Here is a 14,925-nt window from a genome sequence, read left to right as displayed (position 1 = left end):
TATATAAGTCAACCCTATCTGTTCAGCATGGGAGTGGATGAAAAGGGCTTGAAAACCTGGAGATGGGGACCCCTGGGGCAGATACACTTTCCCTCCCATTTTAAACATGAAGGAAACTGAGGCTTAGAAGGGTTTATCACTATTCCATTGGTCCCATGATTGATAAGCTGTAGCTGTACTAACTCTTGAGACGAAAGTAACTGACTCTAATACCAAGTCTTCACCACCATCTTTAAACAATTTTATATGCCTGTCAAACAGAGAGTCCAAAGTTCAAAGGTATCGCAGATATCTTTCCCCATCTTTATCTTTCATAATTTTAGAGCCAGATGTGAGCTGATCTTCAAATTCTTCATAAGAAAATCAGGGCTTAGAGAAGTGACTCACTTGCTCAGGTCACAAAGCAGGAATTAGAACCTAAATCTCTTGACTTAGGGTCCATGATCCTACCTCTAGATATAGAGGGGGAAGGACACCTTCTAGATTGACTCATGTTATGTATTTTCATTATGAATTATGAGGTGGTTAGAAAGGAAACACACACAAGCTAGACCAAGAAAGGAGAAATTATTTTTTTTTAAGAAAATAGAGGAATGCTGGGAAACCCAGTTACAGGCAATTCAGCCAAACTTCATAGGATTCATAAACTATTTAGGCAGCTGCCATTCTTGTTTTCTTTGTTTTTGTTCTTTCTTTCCCCCATTCTCCTCTCTGTAGACGGGTTCCCTCTTCAAGGATTTTAACTTTTGCTCTCCCACAACTTAGGGATTTGTGTGAAGCTTTTATTTCTGTGGTCCCAACTCTGATCTCACTCAGCATCATGGTATAGCCCAAGTATACTTGACTCACTTCCTGTGTCTTAAATGCCTTCTCCAAAAAGACTGAATGTGATTGACCCAGCTTGGGTCATCTGTCGATCTTTGCCCAATCAGCCACACCCAGAGGGACAAGCACATAGGGCACTCTGTACCATGGGAAGGTCAAGCTGTTTTTAAAATGATGTGAAAAATCCAGGTTTAAGAATACACTGTGATCAGTGGTTCTCAATCAGGCCAATTCTCAGCGGCCATTTGGTGTAGACATTAGTGTCTGCGACTAGAGGGGCGCTCCTGGTGTCAGATGTGTAGAAGCCAGGGAAGCTGCTTACCGTCCTGCAATGCACAGGACATCTCCCACAGCAGAGTATTACCCCACCCCCAGTGTCAGTGGAGCTGAGGTTGAGAAACTTGCACCATGATAATTTACTTATTCTAGATCACAGTCAGCACAGTAAGGTACCTCCACTGCAGGGAAGGCAGGCAGCTAGTCTAGGAAAGCCATTGCGTCCTCTTACAGGAAGCAACTCTTAGCCCTAGAAACCAATAAACATTATAAAACCATGATGATTTCTCCTAGTCTCTGCCAAAGAAAGCATTGAGCCTGTTAACTATAAATCTCCATTTTGTTTCCAGTTCATTTCTATCACTAATGATCTAGAAATAGAATTGCCTTCAGGATTTGGGTGGAAGACACAAAGGCAATGCATTGTCTGTGCCGGCAGAGGGGAAAATGGTATTTGGCTGTAAGTTTCTGTGAGAGGTTAAGCCACCTAGTGGTAACATTTTGTGTCTCAGAACAAGTTTGTTTGACTTTGGAAACTCTGAGCCCTTTGGTGTGGTAGGTTGAGGCTATTAGTGTCTGTCTTGTGAGCAAAAGTCAATGAAGTATAGAGTATTCTATAGTCTTATGCTGATTGTTTATAATTTCCGTAGCATTCTACTCCTCCAGAATCTTGGAATCCGTTGGCACGTGTGGGAAAAGTCTATGTGTTACTTGGATCAAAACTCTTTTTATGACCTAGATCTCTACATGCAAATTAAATATGAAGTGGGTATATAAATGAACAATTCCAGTGTAGTTATTAAGACCACGAACTGTGAAATTAGGCAAACATGAGTGGAATCCCAGCTGTACCAGTTACTAATAGAATGACCTTGGGCAAGTCACATTTGCTTCTTAACCTGTTTCCTCATCTGTAAAATGGGAATGATAATTGCTTCTGCTTCATGGAGCTGTGGTGAGACCTAAGGAAATCATGTGTATAATGTGCTTTGCATAATGTCTGGTTCTCCTCAAGTGCTCACTAAATGATGGTATCAATTCCTATCTTACTAATAATTGTGGATAATGCTTAGAAACAGACATTGTTTTATGAAGTTTTGTTTCATACGAATTCAATACAGTGGCATTTTAGCCACTATCTTTTGTGGGAACTGCTTCAAACTATTTACCCTGGATATCATTAATGATGGTAAGTCTTCTTCAGGAATGTATGTTCATTATAGGAATTTTGAAGAATACAGAAGTACATTCATACATTAAAGTCACCCATAATATTACTGCTCAGAGATTATCGTCACTTTGTAAGAAAATAAGTATATGTTCTTTGAGGTTTAACCCATCATTAAAGAAAAACTCACAAAGTACGTATTTTATTGAACTAAAATGTTATAGTACTATCTGATCAACAACTTGTTCCCTTTAATATGGACATTTTCCAGCTTAATACATACTCTTAAAGAACATTATTGTTAATAACTACATAGGATTTCAGGGGGTGGATACACAACCATGTATCGAACTGTTGCCTCCACTTGGGCACATGTATGATACGTCATGCATTTCCCTTTCTCATTTTAAGAATGGATAGAAACCAGTTTCTATCTGTGACAGCAGTTGACAACCCATATATCACGTTTGTCCTAAACATATTCTGTTCTACATAGTGCATTTCCCATGGTAAGTGTTCTAGTTGCTGTTATTTGCTTTTCTCTGAAATGGCAGGTCAGTTGCCTTTTTATAGTGTTTCCAAAAACAGAGGCACAGCTTGATTTTTTAAAAAGCTTATATTGGATTGTTTTAAGATTCACAATCTGAGACCAGGTTGTAAATGGAACATAAATTTTGCAGTATCACCTTAGCAACTTATTCAAAAGTATAATACATGATATTTGGAAAGGTTTTTAAAGAGTGGACTTCTAGTTTAAAAGTGATACTCTGTCACCTAATAACTGAAAATACCAAGAAAACATACTCAACAACTTAAATATTGGCATAGTCATTTGCAAATAATTTAGAAAGCATTATACTGTTGGATGTGCGCGTAGCACTACTCTGAGGGAATATAGGTTGTTACACTAGAATTCACATGATGTTGTGTTTTATTAATTTCTATAACCCAGAATAGATGGGAGACACCTTACTCAATATCTTTGGTTGAGACCAACCAAAAATATAATGTACAGTCTTTTTGTAATCTCCAATTACTTTCCAGGGACTAAATTTTTTTTTTTTCTTTCTTTTTTTTTTTTGCGGTATGCGGGCCTCTCACTGTTGTGGCCTCTCCCGCTGCGGAGCACAGGCTCCGGACGCGCAGGCCCAGTGGCCATGGCTCACGGGCCCAGCCGCTCCGCGGCATATGGGATCCTCCCAGACCGGGGCACGAACCCGTATCCCCTGCATCGGCAGGCGGACTCTCAACCACTGCGCCACCAGGGAGGCCCCCAGGGACTAAATTTAAAATAAAATATTCATACACAAGAAGACGATGACTCAAACATAATTATTTATTTAAGGGAAGAATTTTTCCAAGCAGATGATGTAAGACAAATGAAAATGAATTTCTAGGGGGCTTGTGAAATTATATTTTATTATTCTAATTGATCTATAGTGGCATAAAAAGAGTATCAATCTCAAAGTTTTAAAAATAATTGAATTTAAACAGTAATAATAATGGTAACAATAATAAAAATAATGGCTAACATTTTCTTGAAGGCTTACCATGTACCACTTTTCCAAGTCCTTCAAGTTTGTATATTCATTTAATTCTAACCCCAACCTCATAAGGTGTAGCCTTCTATTATTTCCATTTTACTCGCCAGGAAACTGAGACACAGAGATTGGCTGTAAGATTGCTCGAAATCTGATAGCCAGTAGTGGCAGAGCCAAAAGATCCGCCTGGGCTGTCTGACTCCAAGGCGCCCATTTCTCAAACATAGGCAAACAAGGATCTAACATAAACACAAGTTATATTCTAAAGGCTTTCTTGCCAGATGCCAAAATATCTGGGTGAGAAGAGAAAGAAAGTGTGGCCATGTGGATACTTGCAGAAGCATTCAGTACTTTGGGCAATACCTGCCCCTTCCCTTTCTGTGTCTTAGAGACGGTTGCTTGATTTCCCTTCCTAAGGTCATTGTCATTGAGCAATTAGAAACATTTTTGTAAATAATGGTTTCAGTTTTGGAGAAAGATTGAAGTGTCATTGTTTAAGACATGGGGGGATAAAATGACTGTTTGATGGGGAAATTTTCATGCATTTTTCTCTATGTAGGATTTTATTCTCATGTACTTTATGTGTATATCCAACTTAGACAAATATGTGAAAAAAAATCACTACAACTACTGCTTAGTAGAGGAGGTCTTAATTCACTGTGGATTTTTAGCACCAATCTAATTAAGAAAAATCTCCATGATAAGTTGATAGGCCTTCCCTTCTCATTCAGTGTAACTTGTGACTATTTCTGTGACTGATTGCTTGCAAATTTTACCTGGTTTTCTTGTCTACTTAGGCTGGATTACCAGCCAGAGAGCAGCAGGAAGAGACCAGCTCACATCACAAAACTTTCTAAGTTTGATAGATATGGAAATCCAAGATTATTTTGTTTTTAACCATCAGTGTACAGTTAATATAATGAAAAAGGCATCATACTCCTGGCTATTTCCGTGAAGAAAACCCCCCCACAATATATCAGGATATTTTGTTCCTGACTTATCATGATTTAGTTTCCAAGACAAGAGCAAAAGAGACAAAAGGAAAGATACACAAAACTCAGACCCAGGAAAACAAACAGAATAACAGGGAAGGAGACCCACAGTCAGTGAGATAGAGGGATGTAAAAAAGGAGCATGGGAAAGAGAAACCAGAGAGAAAGGGTTAAAAGAGAGAGAGAAGACAGTGGACGCTTAGAAGGAATATTAAAACACCTACCCATAAAATGACTTCATTCATTTTTCCAAACAACTTGTTTGTATTCAGTCTCACAGCATATAACTAATTTTAACAAAATAAAGTGTATTTCATAGATTGAGACTTTTTTTTCAAGTTGCATTATTTGAGATTCCAGTACCAGAGTCTTTACAAAAATTGCTTCTGAAGATTGCTCCTTTGGAAAATACATAATAAAATTTTCTTGACCACATACCATTGTATTCCCTAGAGACAGTCATGATAGAGAAAAAGGTCTGAGAAGTGAAGGAAATTCAAAATTCAGCAACAGTTTTCTGTAGAATAGCATGAAGTATGTATGAGAAATACTGCATATAATAGCCCCTTCTTAGCCTTCTAAAATAGTATAGCATATTAAATGCTCTGAGAAGTTCTGCAGACAAGAAACTTACAGAACTTTAGTCCAGTATTTCCCAAACATTTTTGATCACAGAGGCTTCTCCTATGTAACACTTATTCATAGCCTGCAGACCCAATGTTCCATGAAATGGACTTCAGGCCATGCTGGTATTAGACTATATGGACTGTGTTTTTGTTTTCGTTTCCAGGAAAGCTTTTTAGGTCTTCCAAGACCAACTGATAATTTCTTTGCCCATAGCTCAGTGTTTTTCCTAAGACTGGCTGACCAAACACTGCACAACAGGTCCTGGTAGTTATGAGATTTATAATATTTCAGGGACACGTCAGGCTCAACTGCAGTTCAGAAATCATCTAGAGACCTTCCAGAGAAATATAGTATGGAAAAGTTTAAGCCCTTATTTTTATTCACACATAATAACATTTTAGGGGACAGGGAAGATGACCTATTTTGGTTCTGCCGTTTGTTACTTGTCGTCCACACGTAATAAAAGAGCAAAATAACGAATTGCTGTAGTGGATTAGGGCCACACGCCACAGTAGCTGTCTATGTATGGTTCCTTCATTACCGTCTCTGTTTAAAACTTGCCTTGTTCTTTCAAGGCAGACTCTGGCTCGTTTAATAGACAGAGGCTGAGCTCAACTGGCTTCATCATGAGGCATTGCTGAAAGGAGATTTTACTGTTCTTGTTACAGGAAGGCCTTTTATAACATCATTAGTAAAATTGTGATATTTTCAGGCACAATTTCTGAATTTTATGTAAATTTTCTTTTGCTCCCCTACTTGACACTTCTTCCTGCCCAGGTACGTAAGGGATCCAAGTGTACATTAGTAAGTGGAATGAGAAGAAGGGTGTATAAGAACTGACAAAGCTTTTTAGACTGTCTAATAAAAGGGCTGTCTCTCTGTTTGTTCCTTGTCAGGATAAAGAGAGTGGGAATTCAGTCTTCAGATATTCCCATACCTCTAGGAGTGGGTGTCCCTTTTTTTTTTTCAGTTTAAGGCAGTAAGTTCCAACTGACAGCCCACTGGCAGAAACTACCATCAGACCTATTCTTTAGGTTAGCAGAGTCATGGAAAAATTGACTTTGCTTTCTCTTTGATGGGACACTCCAGTTTCCCACAGGCCTCACCACTCCCTATTACACACCTGGCTCTGGCACATTGATGTCAATTACTTGATCCCTGAAGACAGTGGAATGTATGGTTTCTGGCTCACAGAGTCATTTTCCTACTCTTCTCAAGTTAATAAGCCAATTAATTTGTTGGAAAAAATTTGCTCTTTGATATAAAAGTAATAACCTCATGTAAATGCAAATACATGTATCCAAAAACAGCAAAGAAAGGATCAAAATAAGAGTAATCCTCCCTCTCCTCCCCTTTCCTACTAATCCTCTTGCATCTTAATCGCCAGAGGGAACTGTCGTTACCAGACTTCTGTGCCTCCTTACAGATAATATCTATGCACATGCAGGCCTATGGATACACAACATATAAAACTCAATAAATCAAATGGTGTCACAGTATAAGAAAAAGGTCTTAACCTATATTTTTTTAGCATAAGAAAGTATCTTGAATACTTCACTCTTTCAGTAAAAGAATGGCTGGTAAACATGGAAAAAGTGCTCAGCATCACTCAAGTGAAGACATGTAAATTAAACCCTGAAATGTAATGTTTCATCAGTCAAATATATGCAGAGATGAAAAGTTTAGTAATACCCAGTATTAAGGAGGGAGGAGAGGAAAATTACATATATATCATACTCGGTGATAAATGGTACACAAACTCAATTAGTTAGCCACTTTTCTTTATTTCATTCAGCAAAAGGGAAGAAGATAAATAGGAAATTTTGTAATGAGACTGGATGTTTGGGGAGCATAATACAAATCGCATGCATTACAACTTACAGTGATTTTATTTAGCTATAGTTCTTAGACATATAATTCACAACAGGATTTCCTCAACAGGATTGGGTCATGAATCTAGACATCATCTAAGAAATCTTCTAAGGATTTTGATGTCCTTCCCAGGGGGAAAACCTAATATGAAAGTATATTTAGTGCAAATACTTGGACCTAAATATAGTAAGTCCCGTTGTAAAGCCCATCTTTGTAGCCACTTGAGAAATACAAAACTCTCTGCACAAACATTTGTCATGGTGTGTATGTTGTGTGTGTTGTAATTATCACGTAGCACATCCCAAATCTTTGTCAGTTATCTAGTGGAATGTAGTTGGTTACACAGAATTCCACATTCATCAACAAGAAAATTTCCTTAACACAGCTACAAAGTCATTGATTTTCATTTATCTACAAAGAGCTCAGGTGTTTTCAAAGACCTGTTCTTGTCTGGTATGAGAGCACCTTTGATCAATTCTTGTTTATTTTCTAAAAGGGGAAAAAATGTTCTAAATCTGAGTCAGCTCCTCATCCCTCTAGCTGGGCTCCAGCCTAGATAAGGTGATTTCAGGGTCCTGTGTCACTAATGTGCTGTCCATATGAATAACGAGCAAACCTCGTGAGTCATTTCACACTTCTAGGAAAATCTATAGCCCTGTTCTTCTGCAATAGCACTGGAAGCTGCTGAGGGTATCGGTCCATTTCTATGTGGAAGATTCTGATAACTTCACCTAAGGAAGTGGTAAAACTTATGTCCCCTTCTGAGGCTCATGTAGAAATTTATGCAGATGAGTACTATTTTGAAAAATTAATAATGTGTTCTTCCATCCTCTCAAGCTCCTTGAATTTTTGAGGGCCTACTCCCAGCCCAAACAACAAGATATAAATTACCCACTGACCAGAGAATAGAGGCCCAAATAATATTTAGTGTTTAAGTTCAAAAGTCATTCAGAAACTCAGGTAGAAAATTGAAGGATTAGGATTTTTTTTTGCCCCCAAACTAATATGGATGCCATGAGCCCAGGGAGGGAGAAAAGAAGGACCACATGAGTAGGAAAAATGTGGTCCATTGGAGCAAAGGCTACCTGTCACTACTGCCAGAGAGATATGTTACCACCTATGGACCCATCTCTCCAGCTGCCAGCCGAGAAAGCACTTTACACAATAGCTCAACACAGTCTTCATATACTTTTGGTTGCCTTCCACTGGAGACGATCCACGAATAGCAGCTAGCATGTTGCACGCTGATAGTCCAACAGGAGTCATAACCACCAGTGTCCTAAGGCCTCCTTAGCCTTCCACCCTGCATAGGTGAACCCCAGGAGTGATAAAAGGAACCTAGGGTCCTTAATTGGCGGGGTGGATATAAAAAGGAAATTTCAGACACCAACTACACAAGACCAGATGGAGTCAAGATCACCAGCTGAGCTAGGACATTGGTAGAAAATTCTCACCTTCCCCAGTGCATCTATTTTATTTATAATCCCTGATACTATTTGGTATTTTCATCATTGCTTCATTTAAAAGACTTAATGGTAAAACTTAATGGATTCAAATTCAATGTCACCTAATATTACTTAGGCTGGTATGATTGGGTGGTTAAACAGACACTCATTCAAAGGAAGATCACATTTCTTCAGATTTAGAATGGCATGCTAGTGGCAACTCAGAAATGATCATTCATGATCTCCTTTGGTGCCTACACACTAATATTGCTTTATGCTGGGTACCTGTTCTCATCAACCCTCTCAATAGTGGCTCAAGTGAAAAGGGAAGTTATCATGATAATATACTGGGGTCACCATATCCAAGAGCAGAGAGTACACAGTAGGAGTCCTCAGGGCAGCTAACTGAGCCAGGCTGTATGTGTTCATCATAGCGTTTGCGGATGATGTTCACCTTTCATCTTGGGCTCTTTCTGGATATCATTTTCATTCTCTTTAATCTGCAAATTAGAGAGGCTAAGTCCATCCATGTCAGCTGTCAATGGTCTTGTCAACTATATGGGACAGTAGTTATAGTACTAGTTTAAAACTGATAATTGTACTAGTTTATAATTATTGAGTCTTTACTATGTGCCAGACCCTGTGTATTACATGTATTACTTTATGTAATTCTCACAACAGCAGCCTTATAATACAAGTACTGTTATTATCCCCATTTTATAGAGGAAGAACCTAGTACCTTAGAGAAGTTAAATCATTTCTTCCAAGACATGGTAGCAGGAGATCTGAAACCCCCAATGAAGAACTGCTAGAAATGATGGATAGGAAATAGCATCAAAAACACAGAGAGAAAAAGTTCAGAGTACCTCCCATTTCTTGTATTCCCTTCCTTGGAGAATGATACCATTATGCAGGCATGCTAGACTCTTACTTAAGTGTCCTTTCCAACATACACACCATCATCATTCACATCCCATATATTTCAAATCCATCATTTTGTTACCATTTCCTAATTTTAATAATGCCACAGTGTAGACTCTTCTCTTGACCCTAATTAATCCCTCTGATTAAAATGTGCACTCAGCACTCCTTCCCTACCCCATCTGACTCCAACTTCATTAACCAAGTTATATCACCAACTCCAGAGGTCTTCCCTTAAACCACTGCACCCAAAACTAATAGATGCCTTCCTCTGCATCCCTGGCATATCCCATATAATATTTACCATAATTTACCATAATGTATTATAATCTTCTGTTGACTTGTGATTTTCTCTACTAGAAAGACTCACATATTCATTCAGCAGTTCTTTTCAGAGCATTGACTAGGTGCCAGGAAATATGCGAAACACTTGGTCACGTAACGATGAACAGTTAATCCCTTGCTCTCACGGAAACTCCAGTTCAGCAGGGGAGACAGACCTTACTCTAATCATACGTCAGTTTGTTCAAGTAGAAACTACATGTTCTGAAGCAAAGGAATTCAGTTCTCAGAGAGGATGTGATAATAAAGAATCTAAAGCAGTCTGGGAAGCTGAAACTTCTGGGAAGAAGTGACAAGAGGTCTGAGATGTGAGGTGTGACTTAAGCTACTTGGGTGAAGAGCCTTCCAGGCAGAGAACAGCATGGGCAAAAGCCTTGGGTTTTGATCAAGAACTTGAGAAAACCACTGTGGTTTTCTCAAAGAACAATGAGATCATGTGCCAGAAGAGTCTGAAAATACAGGCAGGGGCCAAACAATAGTATTGTAATTGAGCTGTATATCTCCAGTTCCTAGTATAGTTCTTGAAACTGAGATGTGCTAATCAAATACTTCAAGAAGGCAGTAGTGCAGGAATCTGCTGGGGGAAGTTGGAGGGTAAGTCAACCTGGAATTTGGTGAATGAGGAGCCAGCCTTGAGAACCCTCTACTTAAACAGAAATCTCCCTATGCAGTGCCTGACAACAGATTTCAAAACCTGTATACTGACACTGCAGACAATGCCCATGCAAAGCAAATCACATTGCCTTTTTGATATCACCTCCTTCCACACATGCTGTTATCCACCTCGTTGCTGTCATCTGAATGTCTCACAATCTCTCTACACTCAGCCACTCACACTGCTGCAAAGAAGGCTCATGACCACCCCCAAATCAAACAAGCAAAACTTTCTGGTAGAAATTTTAAGTCACTGCTTCTCAATTCTACTGTCTGACTTTAGAAAATATTTTAACTACTAGGTTCATTATGCCCTAATAAAGGGCTAAAGGGTAAAGGGCTTATAATTTGAGATATATTTAAACATGGTGGAGAACTACAGGCTCACATCAGTTTATTTTCTTCCTGATTAATCTGTATGTTCTTTGACTCTAGTTCATTTCCTTATGAATTGACAATGTCATGGTCTATGTAGCAAAAAAAAAAAGAAAAGAAAAGAAAAAAACTCCCATAACACATATACCCCAGGATGCCTGACCAGCCATTCCTGAAGTCTAGGGTAGTGTGTAAAATTCAAATCAGTATGCGAGCATTATTTGAGTCTACTTTGTAAAGAAGGAGCTAATGGAAAAATGGTTGTTGCTCACGTTACCATGTCCTGCTCCCTTCAAAATCCTCAAGCACATGAGGTTGAGAAGCAATATAATAAAGCCACAAGCACACTATAAAAATTCTCTACTATACTAAGAGCGCTTACAGAAAAAGGATAATAATGGCTACAGGAACTGAAAGTTGTGGAGCACTATGTGTCAGGTACCCCTCTGAGAACGTTACCAGCTTTTTTACATCTAAGCTTTACGACAGTGCATGAGGTGGGTACTGTGATGATTATCCCCATTTTACCGTTAGGGAAATTGAGGCTCAAAATGAGAAGAGGCTTGCTGAAGGTCACAACAGCTACCAAATTGGAGAGACAGGGTTCAATCTAGTAAGTCTGTTAGAAGCATCCGTGTAAGATGTTAAGATGGGATTCGTTCCCAATAGACAAATGGACATTTCTAAGGCAATGTGGAATCACTGTACCTTGGAGCACAAACAGACCTGGATTTCAAACCTGGTTTTGCCACTAATTAGTCACATGTCCTTCAGCATGTTATTCCCCTGGAACTGTAGTTTCCTCATCTGTAAAAAGGAAGTGAAAAGAATGTGATGTCAAAGAGTCTATGGGAATATTAAATGAGATAATTCATATAGAACTTTTGATCAAAGGTGGAATTACTCAATATACTCAATTATTCCAATGCTGACTGACAGAGTTTTGGTATGTCTTTCTGAGTTAATACCATTTGTCTAAAGCCTGTCATTTTTGAGGATGTCATCTTGTAGGATCTATAGAATTCAAAAGAACAATGTCTAATACTACCTCATGTGTAAACCAAAAATGATAAAGAAAATGGCCCAGGAAAATGCCCATATCAGAAGATTCATTCCAGAAACACTGACTCATCCTTTTTGATGCTGAGCATCAGAGACAGAGTGACCAACAGGACATGGTCCTTGCTTAAATGATTATGAGATCTAGGGGAGATGACAGGAAATGGATGATTTCAAAACTGTGTGACGAGGATTAGCCCAGGATGATCTGAGAGCAGGGGTGAGGGTGTTAACCCATGGTAGGGGAGGGCTCTGGATGGCTTCCCAGCAGAATTAACATCCAAACTGAGACCTAGGTATCCAGGTAAGATGATACAGTAAAATGTTCAAGGCAGAAGGAACAGTATATGTAAAAGTCTGGAGTCAACAAGGGGCTTGATGAAGCCAAGGAACTGAAAGACATTCAGTGTGCCTGGGGAGAGAAGAGCATGGGATAGGTCTGGAAGAGGTGAGACCAGAGCAGTCCTTAGGGTGAGCTCATGCAGCACCCTGGTAACCACGTTGAGGCATTGGAACTCTGTCCAAGAGTAATGGAGTCTGGCACTAAAGGATGTTGTGCCAATAAATGACATGATTAGATTTTCTTAGAGTTTATCAGTACCTAGCAAAGGAATTAAAGATATTTCTTCTACTATAACTGCTGTTCATTGTACTTAGACTTATATTTCTAAGCAATAGAGAGAATACACCCAAGAAATGCCAGAAAAGATGCAGGTCAATTCTGATATTTAAGTCAATGCTCAGTCAGCAAAGGTATATCAAATTTGCTGACAAAACTCAGAGTGAAGATGATGCAAGAGGATGTGCATCGCAGAGGAAACCCTAGCATCTAATTAACCAGAAGACTGGAAAGCCCTGACTTGTGCATATTCAAAAGGTCTAGGACAAGATTCCAAGGTTCTTCAGGAAAACTTTTGGTAATGAATCAGGATCACTGTGGCGAGGTGGGAGTTGATTCCACTAAGAGAGAAAAAGTGAGAAGTGCTGGGATTAAGATGTCTTCACCATGGGAAGAGGAGATACTTCAGGCTAGGAGGATTGAAGAGTACAATGAATTCACCCAGGAGCACATTAGAATCACCCAGAGAGGTTCTGAAAAACATCAGTGTCTTGACCAACATCCTTAGATATTTGTATTTAATTGAGCTGGGGTGGGGCCTGGGTATTTGTATTTTTTGAGAGCTCCATGAGGGATACTAAAGTGTAAACCAAGTTGAGAACCAAAGGTGTAGCAGCCAAGAGCATGGGCTGGTGAGGAAAGCAGTGTGAGTTGGAATTCCAGCTCTTTCTGGAAATGAAATTATTGATATTTTGCTCTTTTAATTTTTCATTTGTAAACATTCCATAAAACATTAAAGGTGGCTTATATGGTTATATCCAACACAGCAAGATAAAGATAAAACGTGATACAGACATGAAAGGAATTTAACTCTTACCCCTCTGTCCTTAGTTTCCTCATCTGTAAAAATGGGAAAAATAATAACATCTCCCTGATAGGATCAATGAAAGAATTAAATGAGTTAACAAGTAAAGTGATTTACAAATACCTGGCAGATAAGTGCTCAATAAATGTAAGCTATTGTTCTTAACCCAGTCACAATTAATAGGAGAAACAGGACAGAGAGATGGAAATCACAAGGCATATTCCAGAGGACACAAATTAGCCTGGCTGATGCCTTGGGGAGTAACAGGAAAAAAACATTTAGAAAGGCAAGTTGGGGCCAAATTGCTTTCTTGAGTTCCAGGCTAATGTTGAAATGTGAGCCAGTGTTCATTAATTGATCATCTAATAACATAGTCTCCAAATAATGAGGCAAGCAGGTGTACATTGTACAAAATAGAATATATTAAAGGATTGCTCAGAGTCCATTCCAAAACTTGGGCTCTGAGTTGAATTGAATGCAAACGTGGAACCAACAGATGTCTCTGTGAAGAGTTGAGATTAAATCAACATAGAGCTTCAAAAATGAACAGCGAGTCACTGGTTATCAGTAATCCCTGGTGCCCAGGGAGACAGATGCTCATCTTCCTGACATCTTGGCTCTCATTCACAGATAGAGCCAACTCCACTTCTGTTGTCCAGATTCAGCCCACTTTATTAGGAACCTCTAAATGGTGCTGAAAATTGTCTCTGCTCTTTCCCCTTTTCATGTATAAATATTCTGAAAAAGAGTAAAGGTGACTTAGATGGATATACCCAACACAGCAGGGAGAGAGAAAATATAATACAAACATGAAAGAAGTTAGGCTGCAGGGAATATGAGGGTAGGAGACTTAAGAGGAGGCCTAGAGGGATGTGAAGATGCAGAGAGTAGGCCATAGGGACCTATAAATATGCCTGCAGTGGGCTACAAATTGGCTTGAAGCCTTCTAACAGGCAATGCAAAGAAGGAAACAAGAGTGGTTGTAAGATTCAGAAGGTCCCCAGCTTAATCCAGGCAACTGCTTAAGAGAGAAATAGCTATTTCTGGAACAATGCTAGAGAGAACTCTCTCCAGGTTTAAATAACGAGGAAACTGCATAAAATTGTCATAACGTCATCACATCCCAACATCCTAGTAGAGCGTATGACATGTAGTGGCTGCCAATACATATTTACTGAATAAATGGAAGAGAAAAGAAAAGGGGGAGGGCACCTGTACCATACATCACAAAATTCATGGGATGCTTTGCCAACATTCCTCAGTGTGGGCTGAGGGCCTCCCACAAGTCAATAAATGTAATTCTAGAGATCATATGTGCAAAATAGCCCAGTGCAGGCATCAGTACTCAACTAGTCTGGCTGAAACCAGAAATAGATTTTAGTCCCCAGAGGAGGGAATAGATTA

At 39.1% G+C, this 14,925-nt stretch overlaps 1 protein-coding gene across 1 annotated transcript in view; it reads left to right on the top strand.

Annotated features, from left to right (window-relative positions):
- The window catches only part of TAFA1 (TAFA chemokine like family member 1), a 505,459-nt gene that overhangs the window by 403,799 nt on the left and 86,735 nt on the right, over positions 1 to 14,925 (top strand). The window lies entirely within an intron of this gene.

Source organism: Mesoplodon bidens (assembly GCF_964165515.1).
Source record: "Mesoplodon bidens genome assembly, chromosome: 10".
NCBI lineage: Eukaryota > Metazoa > Chordata > Mammalia > Artiodactyla > Ziphiidae > Mesoplodon > Mesoplodon bidens.
This window is presented reverse-complemented; position numbering and strand designations above follow the sequence as displayed.